This window comes from Schistocerca serialis, chromosome 3, assembly GCF_023864345.2.
Source record: "Schistocerca serialis cubense isolate TAMUIC-IGC-003099 chromosome 3, iqSchSeri2.2, whole genome shotgun sequence".
Lineage (NCBI taxonomy): Eukaryota > Metazoa > Arthropoda > Insecta > Orthoptera > Acrididae > Schistocerca > Schistocerca serialis.
In genome coordinates, this window is record NC_064640.1 from 571,148,229 (window position 1) to 571,168,252 (window position 20,024).

The following is a 20,024-nucleotide window of genomic DNA, read 5'->3' on the forward strand; positions in this document are numbered from 1 at the left end:
TAAGCAGTCATATGTAAATGAAATGATCGTACGGCATTGTTGGTCGGAAGGCCCCAGTCGGGTTCGGCCGCCAAGCTCAAGTCTTACTTCAGGCGGTGCCACATTGGGCAACTTGCGGCCGCTGACGAGGATGAAATGATGATGAGGACAACACAACACCCAGTCCACGAGCGGAGAAAATCTCCATCTCGGCCGGGAACCGAACCCCGAACCAGCGTATGGGTGGTAAGCACGTTACCACTCAGCTAAGCAGGCGGACAGCAGTCATATAGATTGTATGTATGTAAATTCTGTTGTTTAGAAAGCAGAGGTTGTGATAGCGTTTTTTTTTTTGAAAAATCAAGAGCGATTAAATAAGTTTATTTTAACAGATCAGGAGTCACGTTGTTCGAAGGCTCTGCTTTGCTTATGGGGCTGCCTACAACTTTTAGATTCAAAAATGTCAGCTGCTTAATATATTAACAGGCAAATCAAGTTCATCAGTTTAATGTAACAATAACGTAATTAGAAATAACAGTTATAATTAGACGGTACAAAAGTAAAAATAACCAACATACCATAATATTACAGGCAACGCACTGTTTATTTGGAAAACAGAATTAAAAATCACAATGCATGCAAATATTATTAATTTTGTACTGAACAAAATTTTTTGAACCACATAAATTTTGTTCCTTATTCTTCTAGAAACAAAATAGTTTTTGACATGTCCCTATGCGCCCGAAGGACCAATAAACAGAAACACTAAGAAGATGAACATCGCTGTTTCCATTCACCCCTCTCTTCGAGGTGAATATAGAAACGAATTTTTATTTTTTTATGTTATAAAATCTTGAGCTAGGTCCAAAAACTTATAAGTTAGACGTTAGACACAAAAACCATAATCCCTTTTAATTTTGATGTTCATTTTTCTTTTTAAAACTACCAATTTGTTCTTTTAAAGTTGAAAACTGCTTCTATTCACCCATTTTACGATAATACAAGAAAAAGTTTTTTCACGGTGATTCGCAAATACAGAGGTAATTGTGAACGTGGCTAGGTGGCTGAGTACTGAGGTAGTCTACAGATTCGAAAGTTTCCAGAATGAGATTTTCACTCTGCAGCGGAGTGTGGGCTGATATGAAACTTCCTGGCAGATTAAAACTGTGTGCCGGACCGAGACTCGAACTCGGGACCTTTGCCTTTCGCGGGCAAATGCTCTACCAACTGAGCTACCCAAGCACGACTCACGCCCCTTCCTCACAGCTTTACTTCTGCCAGTACCGCGTCTCCTACCTTCCAAACTTAACAGAAGCTCTCCTGTTAAGTTTGGAAGGTAGGAGACGCGGTACTGGCAGAAGTAAAGCTGTGAGGAAGGGGCGTGAGTCGTGCTTGGGTAGCTCAGTTGGTAGAGCATTTGCCCGCGAAAGGCAAAGGTCCCGAGTTCGAGTCTCGGTCCGGCACACAGTTTTAATCTGCCAGGAAGTTTCAGATTCGAAAGTGTTGGATTCGATCATTGATCAGAACTAGGACTTTTATGTCTGGCTTCTTACATCTCTGGCAACGTCTGTTAATGTGAAAAAATCCGAGTAGCACCGTAGTTTGGAATCCACATTAAACCGTAGGGCCTTCTGTAACTGCCTGAGTTCAAAGGTCGGAGGAAAGCAACAGTTTACCGACCTCCGTTGGGACCACACCTAGTAAAGCAACCTTCAGGCTGATTATAGTCTTAGATGTAGATACACTATCTGATCAAAAGTATCCTGACACTCCAATGACATGCAGAACTGACCAGTAGATGTCACGAAGAGCAGACCTGCCAGTATAAAACGAGGCGGGGAATGCTGTGTTGTCATTAGCGAAACAGTCACGGCAGAATGGGCCGGCCAGAAGATCTCAGTGATTTTGAAGAGAGAGTAGTCACTGGATATCACCTGAGCAACAGATCCATCAGAGAATTTTCAACTGTTCTACTGCTACCCATGTCGACCGTTGGTGACGTGTTTGTGAAGTAGAAACGCGAGCGAACAACCACAACTCAACCAAGACCAAGCAGACCTCATGTACTGGTGGACAAGGATCGTTGAGCATTGCGGAGGGTGATTGAAAAAAAAACCAAATGAAATCAGAGGAATGAATCATTCGTGAGATTCAAAGTGCTACCAGCATTCCAACTAGCACAGTAACTACGCAGGAAGTAAAAAGTAATAGGGTACAATGGTTGACCAGTTCCTCGTAGTCACTTTTAACCGACGCTGGAGGGGGTGTAAAGACCGGCGCCACTGGACAGTGGATGACTGGAAACAAGTGATTCGGAGTGATTAATCGCACCATATGCTGCGATAATCCGAAAGAAGGGTTTGGGTTTAGTGAATGGCGGAAAATGTTACCAGCCGCCATGTGTAGTATCAACAGTGAAATACAGAGGACGTGTGTTACGGTATGGGGGAGTTTTTCGTGGTTAGGGTGTGATCCCCTTATTGCACCTAAGAAAACGCTAAATACGGAAGTATATGAACACATCTTACGGCATTGTGTATTACGTACAGTAGGTCAACAGTCTGGAGATGCTGATTATTTCTGTCAGCATGACACTGCACCCTTTCAGAAAGCAGCTGCTGTGAGGGAATGGTTTGTGAACAACAACATTCCTGAAATGGAGTGGCCTGCCCGGAATTCCTAACTTAACCCAGAAGTAGACGTTTGGGATGAGTCAGAACGTCCATTTCGCTCCAGACCTCAGTGTCCAACATCAATAACTCTACTAATAAAGAACGAATTTCTGGCAAAAGTGAGCAGTAAGTACCACAGAAAAGAGCATGACACAGACAGAAGTAGAGCATCATGCACCTACGAAAAAGCAGGAAAGAAATTTTTCACGAAAATTCGGATCTATGTGGTATAACAGAGAAGCGACATCAGAGGCGGATGTAGGAGTGATACATGATACAGGCGATAAGGATTTGGTAACATGACACAAACTTGGCAGTTGTTCGTAGAATGCGACAACACACATCCTGAGGAATACACTGCATTGCCAGCAGAAGTAAAAGAAGATTCGTCAATGCAGGACGTGAATCTGCAACAAAAGCAGTACAATACTCAGAGTCAGTTCGTACAGGAAACAAACACCTACTACAAAGAAGTAAACAATAAAACACGGACGCAGCGGCGCGCCATGCGGAATGCTGGAAGGCTGAGAGTGGAATGACATCGAATGGCCACATCATCCACTATACCATCACAGGAAGGGAAATCCAAGACCCCACAGGCCCAAATACAAGATCAGTGACCTTAATTGGGAAGAACTAAGAAGGGTGTTTCAGCGTCTGGGGAGTCCATCGCTGTGTGATAATATAGGTGTTAAATGGCAAGAACTGACTGTGGCTATACATAGAGGCGTCAATACCTGCCAGCAGGGGTCATTCTAACGGAGTACCTTGCATCTCGACCGAGGCGCTGCAGAAATTAAGATGTGAAGCAATAAGAGCCAGGAAGCTATACCAGAGCAGAATGACCCAAGAACAAAGAGGTCGAAGGTTGCATAAATACAGGTATCTTAAACAAATGTTTCAAGGAAGAGTTATGGAAACCAAAAATGGAACGATGGAAGGAATTCGTAGACGCTAACTTAGAAACCGATCCCTGCCAGAAACTACGATCACCAATAGTCCCATCCAAGTTCAATGGGACGGTAACAGAAAGTTGGGAACAGTCAGTTACCCTGCTAATGGGCAAACACTACTTCCTGACGATGGAGACGAAGGCGAGACAGGTGATCAGTGTAGGTTACGGAAAATGTTGTGGGAAGACCATAGAAACAACAAACCTGTGTACCATTTGGCACAAGAAGAAATTAGGTAAATAATTTTAGGACTGAAAAAGGAAAAAAATCTCCAGGACCGGACGGGATACCAGCCGAAGTAATACTCGCACTATGTATCCAATTAGATAGTTACTTGCGCGAACTGTACAACGACTGTCTCTTTCAAGAAAGGGTTCCCTGCACAGTGGAAAAACTCTGATGTTGTAATAATTAGTAAAGGGCAAGATAAGGATCCAATGATTCCCAAATACTACAGACCAATTGGTCTTTTGAATGTTCTCAGCAAGCTATTTGAAAAACTACTATGCAAAAGATCACAAGATCACAGACTGCTGCCGGCCGGAGTGGCCGAGCGGTTAAAGGCGCTACATTCTGGAACCGCACGACCGCTACGGTCGCAGGTTCGAATCCTGCCTCGGGCATGGATGTGTGTGATGTCCTTAGGTTAGTTAGGTTTAAGTAGTTCTAAGTTCTAGGGGACTTATGACCGCAGCAGTTGAGTCCCATAGTGCTCAGAGCCATTTGAACCATTTGAACAGACTGCTACACGGGATGAGCCCTCACCTGTACGGGCATAGAAGAGGCAAGTCAACTGAAGACCCAATTAATACGACGATTTCGCTAGCGACAGACACTCATTCTACGTACGTTATAGCGACGATGATCTATATTGCTGGCGCTTTTGATAACCCATGGTGGCCGTCTTTCTTTTGTCGGCTTAGGGATTTGTAGTGTCCAGAAGCGCTGTACAACTGCCCGAGACATTATTTCCACTGGTGACACTCGTCTTCAACATGTCTAGGAAAGAAAATAACGAAGACAATAACAAAAGGCAGTCCGTAGGTATCAGTGCGTGGTCCAGAGTTTTGGGATGTAGCACTGGAGCCCATACTACAGAAGTTACATGACAACGGTAATACAAGCGGTCTGGCAGCATTTGTAGATGACGTGCTGTTCGTTGTAAGTGGTGACTCCAGAAGAATTATAGAAGACAAATGTAATACGGCACTCCACGAACTTGAGAGATGATTCAAATGGTTCAAATGGCTCTGAGCACTATGGGACTTAGCATCTGAGGTCATCAGTCCCCTAGAACTTAGAACTACTTACACCTAACTAGTCTAAGGACATCACATACATCCATGCCCGAGGCAGGATTCGAACATGCGACCGTAGCGGTCGCGCGGTTCCAGACTGAAGCGCCTAGAATCGCTCGGCCACATCGGCCGGCTGAGAGATGATGTTGAAGTGTTAAACTGTCACCAGCGCTTCACAAAACAACGTACCTCCCACTGAAAGTGAAGCTAGTAAGAAACCCTTAAATAAAATAAAATCATACAACGATTAGAAGATGCGCAGTAACGAGATATCTATGGGTATTTCTGGACGAACGTCTTAACTTTGCACAACATATAGAGGAAGCAAGCAAAAGGTACAAATTTGATGACTAAAATTATAACCATTGCAGTTAGGCAATTTCGGCTTCCCTTGAAACCAATCAGAGTATACCACCAATCTATATTAGCATCAGTCGTAGGATGTAGTGCGAGCGTTTGGGCTCGTAGATAGCAGCTGCTGGTTCGTTGATTTGGGAGAGGGGACCGAACAGCTTGTCATCGGTCCCATCGGATTAGGGAAGGATGGAGGAGGAAATCGGCCCTGGCCTTCCAAAGGAACCATCTCGGCATTTGCCTCGAGCGATTTAGGGAAATCACGGACAACCTAAATCAGGATGGCCGGTCGCGGGTTTGAAGCGTCGTCCTCCCGAATGCAAGTGCAGTGTGCTAACCGCTGCGCCAACTCGCTCGGATACTGAAGCCAGCATAATTAGTGAGAAGAGTTCAACGAGTAGTAATACGATTAACAGACACCTACTATACCCTTTTACTGGTTAAAGAAAGGCAATCAAATGGAAGTACGAAGAGTGCTTGGAACCGAGGCCAGCGCGAGAAAAGTGATAAAGGATCGCGTATTACAACTGTGGCAAAATTAAAGGAACACTTCAGGCACAAGCATGAGAATATACGGATTTCTCCCTAGCATCACGGAGAGATTAAAAATGAGATTTCTTACTCCGTCGAGTGGACTGAAACATTACCTGACTGGCCATGGCCCGTATCCTACGCATCTATACAGATGAACGATAGATGCGCCTGCGGCAGTGTGGGCACACCAGAACACACCTTGGGTGACTGCGTGCTCTGTGAAGATGCAGCGGGTAATGGACGTCAGGTATTAAGGATGTTTGATCCCAATGCAGCACTAAGGAGCGAGTCGACCCGGCGCACCTTGGATGACACTACAGCCGCAGTATCCAGAAAGACCAAGGAAGACTTCATGAGGCATTCAACCATAAGTCAGCATGCTGCCATCCAGGCTAAAAAACATTCTGCATATAGAGAGAAGATAGCTGAGGTCGGCGACCACAGAATGAAATAGTTTCCCAAGAATCTACAATGCGTTGGTACAAGTGATTATGGACTTTAAGGTGTAATAGTGATGGGTGGAATTGCCTTCTCAAGTAGAAACTCTGCTGACGTGCTGCCCGACGCCTAAGGAATCCAGCAGACAATGGCTGTTGACCGGGGTTGTACGTATGAGGGCTGATCCTGTAGCAGAAACAACCATCCACAAATTAAATTCACCAAAATAAACGAATGAGCAGAGAACACATTCTGTAAGACTTATAGAAATGCTGTTGTTGTTGTGGTCTTCAGTCCTGAGACTGGTTTGATGCAGCTCTCCATGCTACTCTATCCTGTGCAAGCTTTTTCATCTCCCAGTACCTACTGCAACCTACATCCTTCTGAATCTAGTAGTAGGGTAACTCGTTAAGGGTTTTATTGTAGTTTTGTAGTACTATAAGTACATGTAGTATTTAAAGATATGAAATACAGGAATAAATGGTTTATATAAATTTAATACTATCGAAGAAAATGTTTCTGTATGGCTTTTCTTGCTTTTCAGATAATATGCTGTAATTAAGAAGAACAAGTAAAATAAATCAATAATTTCTCTGGTTTCGGCTCTTGACAAAGAATGGGCTGCCATTCCTCCACAGACATCTACACACCTCACTGAAACTGTACCCAGCAGAGTTCAAACCGCCATAAACGCGAAGAGTAGACACTTCCCATATTAATGTCTACTATTAGGTGTCCGTACACTTTTGATCAGATAGTGCAGATGTTTGCTTCGTACCTAAAACTTTCCTGGAAACCGTGACTACAATCCGATCGACCAATTCCGAAAGTCCCTCCCTCGCGCCATATACAAGAAACGGGATTCTGGCCCGGTTTTTCGTTTTGAAAACTGCGCTAGTAAAATCTAGGAGGACGCCGATGTGATCGGGGAAGGCGGCTTGGCAACGCGGCCGTTTTTTATCGCAGAGGCAGCGCCAGCATCGCCGCGTCGGGACGCTACAGGGACCTCGAACGGCAGTGTGTGACCTAATCCCAAACAGCTGTGATCACGCCTGCAGACGCAGTCCACTCATCGAAGAAGTCGGCCCTTACTGTGAGTAGCACAAAAGGAAAAGCGTTTGCAATGTGATAACCGAGCCACGTTGAGCGAGAACACATCGTCTTGGACGTCAAGGAGAAATTCATTCACTACAAGAGCGAAAATAAACACATTGGTTAGTTACAGAAATAATTTGATGCATTTTAACATAATTGTACTGTCCTAGCCGTTGGAAACATAAAATAGACTCCAAATGAACCACCTCAGATGCAGCTCTGTAGAACGCTTTATCATAAAAATTGGTTTAGGCTGTCTTCCGCTGCAGGCTTATTCGTCTCCTATATGAGGACCAGTGAATTGCTATTGATCAGCTGTTATACGATAAGATAACTGCATACTTCGTTTGGCCTACTGTTAACATATTACAGCAGCAGGTATAAACTAAAAAAAAATATCGTGACACAGAGGTTAGTGCTACAAATTACTCAGAAACTTTCAGATATTTGTCAAAGCACTTGTGGAAACAACAGTGACGATGAACATGCTGTTTAGAATGAGTCAGTTATACTGAAATGAGGTAACGTAATGTTATATTTTTATGCAGCGAGAAATATTAATTTACCATGGGTTTTGCGTGTTAGTAATGAGAATGTGTTTCATTCGTATGCAGCTCGTGGATAAGCTTAAGTAGTTTTTCCTATTTCATAATATATATCTTTCCGTAAGTATCTCATAGGACACGGAAACACGTTCTTCTTTATTCTTTTCTCTTGCAGTTTCCCGTAATTCCATACGCAGTGTTCAGATTTTCGCGCACTTCGAAGTTGTTTGTTAAAATCCCAGTTGCAATAGTATTTGCCTCGTGATGACTAGATGTTGTGTGATGTCCTTAGATTCGTTAGGTTTAAGTAGTTCTAAGTTCTAGGGGACTGATGACCATAGATGTTAAGTCCCATTGTGCTCAGAGCCATTTGAACAAATAATGTTTCTATAGTTTTGTTTACCTTACGTTTTTATTCAATAACAGAACGTTTTGCATATGAACTGGCGTATGTCCTTTTTCCCTTTCACTAGAAGATTTATTTATGTGTTGTGTGAGTCTTGTTGCATCGTGTTACTTCGAGTACGCCAATCACAATTTAGGTACCTGAAGTCTGCGGCGTTTGTTACGGTTTGCCGATAACAGAAATGTGAAGTAATCTCATGCTCGACAGGTGCGTGGTACGCTTTGACATTTCCACCAATAAAAATTCAAGGCTGATCCTGGACAGTTCACATCCACAATGAAATTATCACTGTACTTCTGATAAGTGCTCAAGCAGCTGGATGTCTCCAGTCTGGAAATGCCTTGGCAATGATTATTTGAACCAGATGTGAAAGAGTTTCTCATCTATAAAAATGCATATGTTGCATCATTCGTGACAGCCAACACTCCTAACATCGTATCTTGATATAATGAAACCGGAAACATTGACAGCTTTGGAAAAGTTCGATCGTGATTACTGCTCATGAAAAAGCTGGAAAAATGGCAGCATTAAACTTTGTAAGAAGCTCTTTATAGCTGTCCGGGGTGGCCGAGCGGTTCTAGACGCTACAGTCCAGATCCGCGCGACCGCTACGGTCGCAGGTTCGAATCCTGCATCGGACATGGATGTGTGTGATGTCCTTAGGATAGTTAGGTTTAAGTAGGGGACTGATGACCTCAGAAGTTGAGTCCCATAGTGCTAAGAGCCATTTGAGCCAGGCTCTTTATATAGTATCAGGAAGAAGTTAACCGTGAAATGGTGTTGGTACGGAGCAGTATCTGCATATTTAATGATGCTGGAACATAACGTTGTTTAAGAGGTTCCTTTAATTAACGAGGCTTGGGCCATCGTCTTTACTTTGGTTCGACTCCCGGCTGATTGATAACATACTTCATACTTGAGTATGCAGACATTTGCATGGATCAAACACCTGCACAGACACTTCGTAGATCACATTTTTTAAAACCTTAAGTTGAGAATTTTACCAGGGTTTTTCTGACACGAAGCTAGTGGCACGCCTCGGGCAACGCGCTACCCTCATATGTAACACAAGTACGGCGCAGGAAACGGAACTCACAATCTCACTATCAGTTCGACTTCTTCCGGCCAACGTCGGTCCCTCCCCCCACCCCTCCCCATAGACCACTTCCTGAATTCGGTTCACTGCAAAACATTTACGTCATTCCTGGCTTAGTAAGGTCGATTTTTGTCCCATTGTTACCTACAAACCTGGCAAATGATTCCTGCTCAGCATTTTTCGTTATAGTATAACATCTAATAATAGCTTCCTGCAGGTGACCCCAAAATCCCCTCGATCAGTCCTGATCGTAGGGCAGCAAACTCCTGAGCGCAGAGAATGAAACACCTTGGATGTTGACCTCCGCAATAAGTTCTATGCCACTGACAGGGCACCCAACAGCGCCATTCCCACTGTCAAGGGTAGCATGCACCCAAATGGGTCACGGATTTTGCTGGTGGCGCGATTGTAGTAGATGTAATAAAGGCTGTCAACTACGATATGTCTCACAATGTTTTTAGAGAAATGGGGGTTCGTGATTTTATTTTATGAGACTGTTGAATACCATACGAGAGTGCCAGCCATGGAGCAGCAGCGTCAGGGCAACCGGCTGAAGTATGATTCACACATAACGGGACGAAACGGAACGTCAAAACGTTCCACAAAGTATTTCCAATTCACACAGGCTTTCTCGAGAGAAAAGACAGACGTTGGTGGGAGAGAGGATAGTGTCGCCGTCTGCTAACGCCGGAAGTTAACCTATTTTCGTTGCGCTCGCTCATTTTATAGTAGCGCCTATACTTTATTTTATCTATGTTCTTTGTTTTCTTGACATAGTGGAATGACGACTTCGATATTTTTTCCATTGAGTGTCCTTCCACAAAAAAAAAAATTTCTGTAAATGAAAAATGCATTAGGTTTTATATCACCTGATCAAAAAGAGCCTACACTGTGTATAAATAAGAAAGTAAATTGATGCAGCAGTTTTCGTTTAATAGACTTTTTTAACAGTGAAAACGGCAGCTCTATTGCTGGGGAGAAGTGCAGTCGCTTTTGACGTTATTTGGTACTTAGAAGAAGAAGAAGAAGAAGAAGAAGAAAAAAAAGAAAAAAACACCATGAATAAGGTAAACAGGCTCTTTGTATGGTCTTATCAATGCCGTTTGATGTGGTCCATGCATATATTTTCTCTAGTAAATAAATATCAATGTTTGGACAACACTTTTCCTGTTCTTCCACTTCTCAGCAATTTATTGTACAAACTTTATCGAGAATTTACTTCCGCCATTAACCCTTTCAACACGAGGCCTAGTCTCACTCGGGTATGTGCGTTTGACGTGGTTTGCATCAAAAATTATTTCTTAACGACCATTCTTTATTGAATTTTAATGAAGCGTTCATTCCACTAAATTTATTAAAAATCAAAAGTGTGCGTCAGTAAGTGCCATTCACAAAATGTACTTGGTGCAAGCCTACGCTATGCTTTTCATTCTTTTATGATAGATACTACTAAAAATGCCCTCGTGTCATCAATGACGACGATAAACTAAGAATGTAATGACTTGACTGCGACGACATTTTAATAGTCACACGAAATCAGCAGTAGTTAAAAGCTCATTTTATAACGATTCATTACAATACCTACAGTAGATCATATCTCGCAACGAAAGCACCACTGTAATTATTATTCATTTCATTTATTAAATGGAAGAGAAGCATATTTTATGTTAAAGAGGTGAGAGGAGATATATAAATGCAGCACTCAAATGCAGTCTAGCGTTCACATGGCACGACTACTGACAGTAAGGATCTGAAAACTGACGAATATCACGAATCGTGGTTAAAAATTTTGTGAGCCACACGAAAGCGCCAGCCGTCGAGCAATGGCATTATCGTAACGGGCTAAGGTGGCAGACTAGAGGTCTGCACGTATTGCATTCATGTTAAGTTTTTTTCTGATCTTCCACCACCAACTTGTAACGCTACAACGAGTCATATTTCATAGGAAAGAAACAGTAATAATAATAATAATAATAATAATAATAATAATAATAATAATAATAATTCCCGTGGAGGCCCGGGAAAAGAATAGGCCTCCGGTATGTTCTGCCAGTCGTAAAAGGCGACGAAAAGAACAAACCACTAATAGGGCTAACCCCCCTTTTAGTGTGATTACTTGGTTCAGGACAGAACTAAAGAAGCCTCGGACAAGCGCCGTCATGGTTGGGGACGACGCTTGAACCCTATGCCCGCCCACAATGGTAACGACACTGCTAGCCAATTGGAAAATGATTTAATTCCAAATAGAGGTGTTTTGCAGGATATGCTTCCTGCAACCACCCTAGAAGGAAAACAAAGACAGAGGATGAGATTGTCAGATGAAGTTAATCGACACCTCATGTTCTGTTATTACCAAGCAACAAACCTAGGAACCAACACAACTGGATACAGATCACAAGTATACACAACATTTATTACCAGATACCCAGAATTAAAATTTTTAACAGAACAACGACTAGCTGATCAGTTCCGTGTAATAATAAAAAATAACAGGATACCCCAGTCAGAATTAGAAAAAATCAAACAACAAGTACAACAAATACTGGAAAAAATAATGTGCAATCAGAAGTAGAAAATACAGTAATGGACTCAAACATCCCAGAGCAAACAAACAAAGAACAACACACACCAATTAAACAATCAGAGGAAAACGAAATCTTAAGACAGCCACCAGAACAAGCACAAAAAGAACACGAAGTGACACAGATGTTAGATATAGAAGAAAAATTTCAGCTAACATATATAGAATACAGAGACACAAATACAGACAGACCATTCTTTCATAGACCACCAAATAACCCACAAGTCGAAACAACAATAAAAACTATCAACACAATCATACACGACAAAATAAATGAAAACACAACTATGGAAGAGTTACAACTACTGGTTTATATAAGAGCGCTCACTACACTAAATACACACACTAGGCAGAGATCAGAACCAACCAACATACAGAAGAAACCCACAAAACCAGCATGGCAACACAGGCTACAGATCAAAATAGAAAAACTGAGAAAAGACATCGGACAGCTTACACAATTTATAAGAAATGAAATCTCGGAAAAAAAAAAACGAAAAAGGTTAGGTAAAATCTCACAACAAGAAGCGACAGAGCAATTAGACGAAAAGAAGCAGAAATTACAAGCATTAACGAAACGACTCAGAAGATACAAAAAAAGTGAAAATAGAAGGAAACAAAACCAAACATTCAACACAAACCAAAAGAAATTTTACCAGACAATAGATAACACACACATTAAAATAGACAATCCACCAAACATAACAAACATGGAACACTTCTGGAGCAACATATGGTCAAACCCGGTACAACATAACAGGCATGCACGATGGATACAAGCAGAAACAGACACATACAAGATGATACCACAAATGCCTGAAGTGATAATTTTGCAACATGAAGTCACCCAAGCAATTAATTCTACTCACAATTGGAAAGCCCCTGGAAATGATAAAATAGCAAATTTCTGGTTAAAGAAGTTCACCTCAACACATTCACATCTAACTAAATTATTTAACAGTTACACTGCAGACCCATACACATTCCCTGATACACTTACATTTGGAATAACATATCTGAAACCTAAAGATCAAGCAGACACAGCGAACCCAGCTAAATATCGCCCCATAACATGCCTACCAACAATATACAAAATATTAACTTCAGTCATTAAACAGAAATTAATGGCACATACAACACAGAACAAAATTATAAATGAAGAACAAAAAGGCTGTTGCAAAGGAGCACGAGGATGTAAAGAGCAACTGATAATAGATGCAGAGGTGACATGTCAAGCTAAAACTAAACAAAGGTCGCTACACTACGCATACATTGATGACCAAAAAGCTTTTGATAGTGTACCCCACTCATGGTTACTACAAATATTGGAAATATACAAAGTAGATCCTAAATTGATACACTTCCTAAACATAGTAATGAAAAATTGGAAAACCACACTTAATATCCAAACAAATTCAAATAATATCACATCACAGCCAATACAGATTAAGCGTGGAATATACCAAGGAGACTCATTAAGTCCTATGTGGTTCTGCCTTGCCCTGAATCCACTATCCAACATACTAAATAATACAAATTATGGATACAATATTACTGGAACATACCCACACAAAATCACACATTTGCTATACATGGATGATCTAAAACTACTGGCCGCAACAAATCAACAACTCAACCAATTACTAAAGATAACAGAAGAATTCAGCAATGATATAAGTATGGCTTTTGGAACAGACAAATGCAAGAAAAATAGCATAGTCAAGGGAAAACACACTAAACAAGAAGATTACATATTGGATAACCACAGCGACTGCATAGAAGCGATGGAAAAAACGGATGCCTATAAATATCTAGGATACAGACAAAAAATAGGAATAGATAACACAAATATTAAAGAAGAACTAAAAGAAAAATATAGACAAAGACTAACAAAAATGCTGAAAACAGAATTGACAGCAAGAAACAAGACAAAAGCTATAAATACTTATGCTATACCAATATTGACCTACTCATTTGGAGTAGTGAAATGGAGAAACGCAGACCTAGAAGCACTCAATACACTTACACGATCACAATGCCACAAATATAGAATACATCACATACATTCAGCAACAGAAAGATTCACATTAAGCAGAAAGGAAGGAGGAAGGGGATTTATCGACATAAAAAACCTACATTATGGACAGGTAGACAATTTAAGAAAATTCTTTCTAGAACGAGCAGAAACAAGCAAAATACACAAGGCAATCACTCATATAAATACATCGGCTACACCACTGCAATTTCATAACCACTTCTACAACCCTTTAGATCACATAACATCAACAGATATGAAGAAAGTAAATTGGAAAAAGAAAACACTTCATGGCAAGCACCCGTATCATCTAACACAGCCACACATCGATCAAGACGCATCCAACACATGGCTAAGAAAAGGCAATATATACAGTGAGACTGAAGGATTCATGATTGCAATACAGGATCAAACAATAAACACCAGGTATTACAGCAAGCATATTATTGAAGATCCCACCACAACGGATAAATGCAGACTTTGTAAACAGCAAATAGAAACAGTAGATCACATCACAAGCGGATGTACAATACTAGCAAATACAGAATACCCCAGAAGACATGACAATGTCGCAAAAATAGTACATCAACAGCTTGCCTTACAACATAAACTTTTAAAACAACACGTTCCTACATACAAGTATACACCACAAAATGTACTGGAGAATGATGAATACAAATTATACTGTAACAGAACCATTATAACAGATAAAACAACGCCACATAACAAACCTGACATCATACTCACCAATAAAAAGAAGAAATTAACACAACTAATCGAAATATCCATACCCAATACAACAAATATACAAAAGAAAACAGGAGAAAAAATTGAAAAATACATCCAACTGGCTGAGGAAGTCAAAGACATGTGGCATCAGGATAAAGTTGACATCATACCAATTATACTATCAACTACAGGAGTCATACCACACAATATCCACCAGTACATCAATGCAATACAGCTACATCCAAACATATATATACAACTACAGAAATCCGTAATTATTGATACATGTTTCATTACCCGAAAGTTCCTAAGTGAATCTTTCTGTTGCTGAATGTATGTGATGTATTCTATATTTGTGGCATTGTGATCGTGTAAGTGTATTGAGTGCTTCTAGGTCTGTGTTACTCCATTTCACTACTCCAAATGAGTAGGTCAATATTGGTATTGCATAAGTATTTACAGCTTTTGTCTTGTTTCTTGCTGTCAATTCTGTTTTCAGTATTTTTGTTAGTCTTTGTCTATATTTTTCTTTTAGTTCTTTAATATTTGTATTATCTATTCCTATTTTTTGTCTGTATCCTAGATATTTATAGGCATCTGTTTTTTCCATCGCTTCTATGCAGTCGCTGTGGTTATCCAATATGTAATCTTCTTGTTTAGTGTGTTTTCCCTTGACTATGCTATTTTTATTACATTTGTCTGTTCCAAAAGCCATATTTATATCATTGCTGAATACTTCTGTTATCTTTAGTAATTAGTTGAGTTGTTGATTTGTTGCGGCCAGTAGTTTTAGATCATCCATGTATAGCAGATGTGTGATTTCGTGTGGGTATGTTCCAGTAATGTTGTATCCATAATTTGTATTATTTAGCATGTTGGATAGTGGGTTCAGGGCAAGGCAGAACCACATAGGACTTAATGAGTCTCCTTGGTATATTCCACGCTTAATCTGTATTGGCTGTGTTGCGATATTATTTGAATTTGTTTGGATATTAAGTGTGGTTTTCCAATTTTTCATTACTATGTTTAGGAACTGCATCAATTTAGGATCTACTTTGTATATTTCCAATATCTGTAGTAGCCTTGAGTGGGGTACACTATCAAAAGCTTTTTGGTAATCAACGTATGCGTAGTGTAGTGACCTTTGTTTAGTTTTAGCTTGATATGTCACCTCTGTATCTATTATCAGTTGCTCTTTACATCCTCATGCTCCTTTGCAACAGCCTTTTTGTTCTTCATTGATAATTTTGTTCTGTGTTGTATGTGTCATTAATTTCTGTGTAATGACTGAAGTTAATATTTTGTATATTGTTGGTAGGCATGTTATGGGGCGATATTTTGCTGGGTTTGCTGTGTCTGCTTGATCTTTAGGTTTCAGATATGTTATTCCAAATGTAAGTGTATCAGGGAATGTGTATGGGTCTGCAATGTAACTGTTAAATAATTTAGTTAGATGTGAATGTGTTGAGGTGAACTTCTTTAGCCAGAAATTTGCTATTTTATCTTTTCCAGGGGCTTTCCAATTGTGAGTAGAATTAATTGCTTGGGTGACTTCATGTTGCAAAATTATCACTTCAGGCATTTGTGGTATCATCTTGTGTCTGTTTCTGGTTGTATCGACCGTGCATGCCTGTTATGTTGTACCAGGTTTGACCATATGCTGCTCCAGAAGTGTTCCATGTCTGTTATGTTTGGTGGATTGTCTATTTTTATGTGTGTGTTATCTATTGTTTGGTAAAATTTCTTTTGGTTGGTGTTGAATGTTTGGTTTTGTTTCCTTCTATTTTCACTTTTTTGTATCTTCTAAGTCGTTTGGCCAAAGCTTGTAATTTCTGCTTCTTTTCGTCTAACTGCTCTATTGCTTCTTGTTGTGAGATTTTACCTAACCTTTTTCGTTTTTTGTCTGATATTTCATTTCTTATAAATTGTGTTAGCTGTCCGATGTCTTTTCTCAGTTTTTCTATTCTGATCTGTAGCCTGTGTTGCCATGCTGGTTTTGTGGGTTTCTTCTGTGTGTTGGTTGGTTCTGATCTCTGCCTAGTGTGTATATTTAGTGTAGTGAGTGCTCCTACATAAACCAGTAATTGTAACTCTTCCATAGTTGTGTATTCATTTATTTTGTTGTGTATGATTGTATTGATAGTTTTTATTGTTGTTTCGACTTGTGGGCTATTTGGTGGTCTATGCAAGAATGGTCTAATGTCTGTATTAGTGTCTTTGTATTCTATATATGTCAACTGAAATTTTTCTTCTATATCTAACATGTGTGTCACTTCATGTTCTATTTGTGCTTGTGTTGGTGACTGTCTTAAGATTTCGTTTTCCTCTGATTGTTTAATTGATGCGTGTTGTTCTTTGTTTGTTTGCTCTGGGATGTTTGAGTCAATTACTGTATTTTCTTCTTCTTCTTCTAATTGCACATTATTTTGTTCCAGTATTTGTTGTACTTTTTTTTTGATGTTTTCTAATTCTGACTGGGGTATCCTGTTATTTTTTATTATTACACGAATCTGATCAGCTAGACGTTGTTCTGTTAAAAATTTTAATTCTGGGTATCTGGTAATAAATGTTGTGTATACTTGTGATCTGTATCCAGTTGTGTTGGTTCCTAGGTTTGTTGCTTGGTAATAACAGAACATGAGGTGTCGATTGACTTCATCTGACCATCTCATCCTCTGTCTGTTTTCCTTCTAGGGTGGTTGCAGGAAGCATATCCTGCAAAACACCTCTATTTGGATTTAAATCATTTTCCAGTTGGCTAGCAGTGTCATTACCATTGTGGGCGGGCATAGGGTTCAACCGTCGTCCCCAACCATGACTGCGCTTGTCCGAGGCTTCTTTAGTTCTGTCCTGAACCAAGTAATCACACTAAAAGGGGGGTTAGCCCTATTAGTGGTTTGTTCTTTTCGTCGCCTTTTACGACTGGCAGAACATACTGCAGGCCTATCCTTTTCCTGGGCCTCCATGGGGTTATTATTATTACTATTATTATTATTATTATTAGTAATATTATTATTTACCATGGAGACCCAGGAAAAGAATAGGCCTCCGGTATGTTCTGCCAGTCGTAAAAGGCGACGAAAAGAACAAACCACTAATAGGGCTAACCCCCCTTTTAGTGTGATTAGTTGGTTCAGGACAGAACTAAAGAAGCCTCAGACAAGGGCCGTCATGGTCGGGGACGACGCTTGAACCCTATGTCAAGGACATGTGGCATCAGGATAAAGTTGACATTATACCAATTATACTATCAACTACAGGAGTCATACCACACAATATCCACCAGTACATCAACGCAATACAGCTACATCCAAACATATATATACAACTACAGAAATCCGTAATTATTGATACATGTTCAATTACCCGAAAGTTCCTAAATGCAATATATCATATACCATACAGTTAAAAGGAAGTCACGCTTGATCAAGGTCCGCGTCACTTTCCATTTTTGACCAAACATAAGGTCTGAGAAAAGAAAGTAATAATAATAACTAATACTAATTCTAATATTATTATTATTATTATTATTATTATTACTGTTTCTTTCCTAAGAAATATGACTCGTTGTAGCGGTACAAGTTGGTGGTGGAAGATCAGAAAAAAACTTAACATGAATGCAATACGTGCAGACCTCTAGTCTGCCACCTTAGCCCGTTACGATAACGCCCTTGCTCGACGGCTGGCGCTTTCGTGTGGCTCGCAAAATTTTTAACCACGATTCGCGAAATTCGTCAGTTTTCAGCTCCTTACACTGACATGGATCACGTTGCGACAGTGCATGCGTTTGTTACACGTGGTGACCCCTCTTACACACCCCACTGACGTTCGACAATGGAGTTCTTGCTGCTGCTTTGGTACGGCTGCGCTTCCCAAATTGTGTTCCGCAGAACACTGGTGTTCCACCGGAAGTAAATAAGGCTCCGTGAAAAACAATAACATGGCGATTTTTTGACGTAGTGACAATACTAAACGCATTTTTAATTTTCTTATGATTTCTGTGTTATTAGCAATGATTTGAAATTGAAGTAATCACCGAATAAAACAAGTTTTCCTCATTTATTTTTTTCTTAATTTTCAAAATAAACGTGTTTCTCCATTATTTACATCTACATCTACATGGCTACTCTGCAAATCACGCTTAAGTGCCTGGCAGAGGGGTCATCGAACCACCGTCACAACAATTCTGTTATTCCACCCTCGAACAGCGCGCTGAAAAAGCGGAAACCTATATCTTTCCGTGCGAACTCCAATTTTCCTTATTTTATTATGATCGTTTCTACCTATGTATGAGGCTTCAATAAAATATTTTCGCATTGGGAGCAGAAAGCTCGTGATTGAAATTCCGTGAAGATCCCGCTGCAACGAGAAACGACTGTTTTAAAACGGGCTGTCCAGTTAAGATCGCTAGGAACAATGCATCCTGTGCTATTCTGGGAAGCATTGGAACATCTCTCTCAGCGCTGGACTCACACCATAGCTAATCATCATCGTGGCGTCAACTGTGCCTAGGTGAGCACGTATTTCGACAGGAATTTCTCAGGTGTCAAATATGAAAGAGATGCCGCCGCCTCATCCTTGCGAGACGCAAACTGACACCTAAGAGTCGCCTGGCAGCTGATGACCACGTCGTCACTTCACAGGGATTGCTGGTGCATCCCGACTCCTGGGGGACGTGTGCAGAGTCGGCAGCATTGGCTTCGGGCGTCGAGTGGTGGGATGTGTTTTTTATTAGCCATCGTTTGTTTAAACTATATTCCATCGATTTCACCCATCAATAGGACGCTGAGAATTAAAACTACCCCATACATGTGAAGAATATCGTTTTAACTAATTTGCATAATTTTTTTATACCAAGGTGCTGTTAGCGTTAGTTAAGGGGAGGGTATGCGTAAGTGGATGACATGGAGCAGAACAGCAGATGAAGTGCAGAACAGTAGGTTAATCTGCATAATTTTTATGTAAAATGCTGTACAATAGTGTAAGGAGGTGGGTGACAAAGAAGAATGCACCAGAAATGGCGTTCAAAAGCATGTGATGTTCGAAAAGTGGTGGGAGGACATTACTAATTACTTAATTTGTATCAAAGGTGGTATAATAGTTTAAGGAAATTGGGGTGACATGGGAAACCACTTAACAAAACAATAGATTAAGTGCTGATAAAGGGCCAAACATTAGGTTAAGACACCCAGAGTACAGTGCCAAACATTAGTTTATGCAACCTGTTTGCCCATATAATTACTTCTTACAAGACTTACATGTTTACAAACAGCAGAGAATGATGAACAAGAGAAATCCAACCTCCACAA

The 20,024-nt window shown here is 40.4% G+C and overlaps 1 protein-coding gene and 2 non-coding genes across 3 annotated transcripts in view; 2 read left to right on the forward strand and 1 right to left on the reverse strand.

Moving 5' to 3' along the window:
* Positions 1–1,147: 1,147 nt before the first annotated feature.
* On the reverse strand, positions 1,148–1,222 carry Trnas-cga (transfer RNA serine (anticodon CGA)). Its single transcript has one exon. It is a non-coding gene; the product is annotated as a tRNA-Ser (tRNA).
* A 146-nt stretch (positions 1,223–1,368) lies between these two features.
* Positions 1,369–1,443, forward strand: Trnas-cga (transfer RNA serine (anticodon CGA)). Its single transcript has one exon. It is a non-coding gene; the product is annotated as a tRNA-Ser (tRNA).
* A 5,816-nt stretch (positions 1,444–7,259) lies between these two features.
* Positions 7,260–20,024, forward strand: part of LOC126471023 (speckle-type POZ protein-like) — a 100,752-nt gene continuing 87,987 nt past the window's right edge. The window contains exon 1 of the mRNA XM_050099084.1: positions 7,260–7,321. The gene's annotated coding sequence lies outside the window, so the exon portion shown is untranslated. The remainder of the gene's footprint in view (positions 7,322–20,024) is intronic.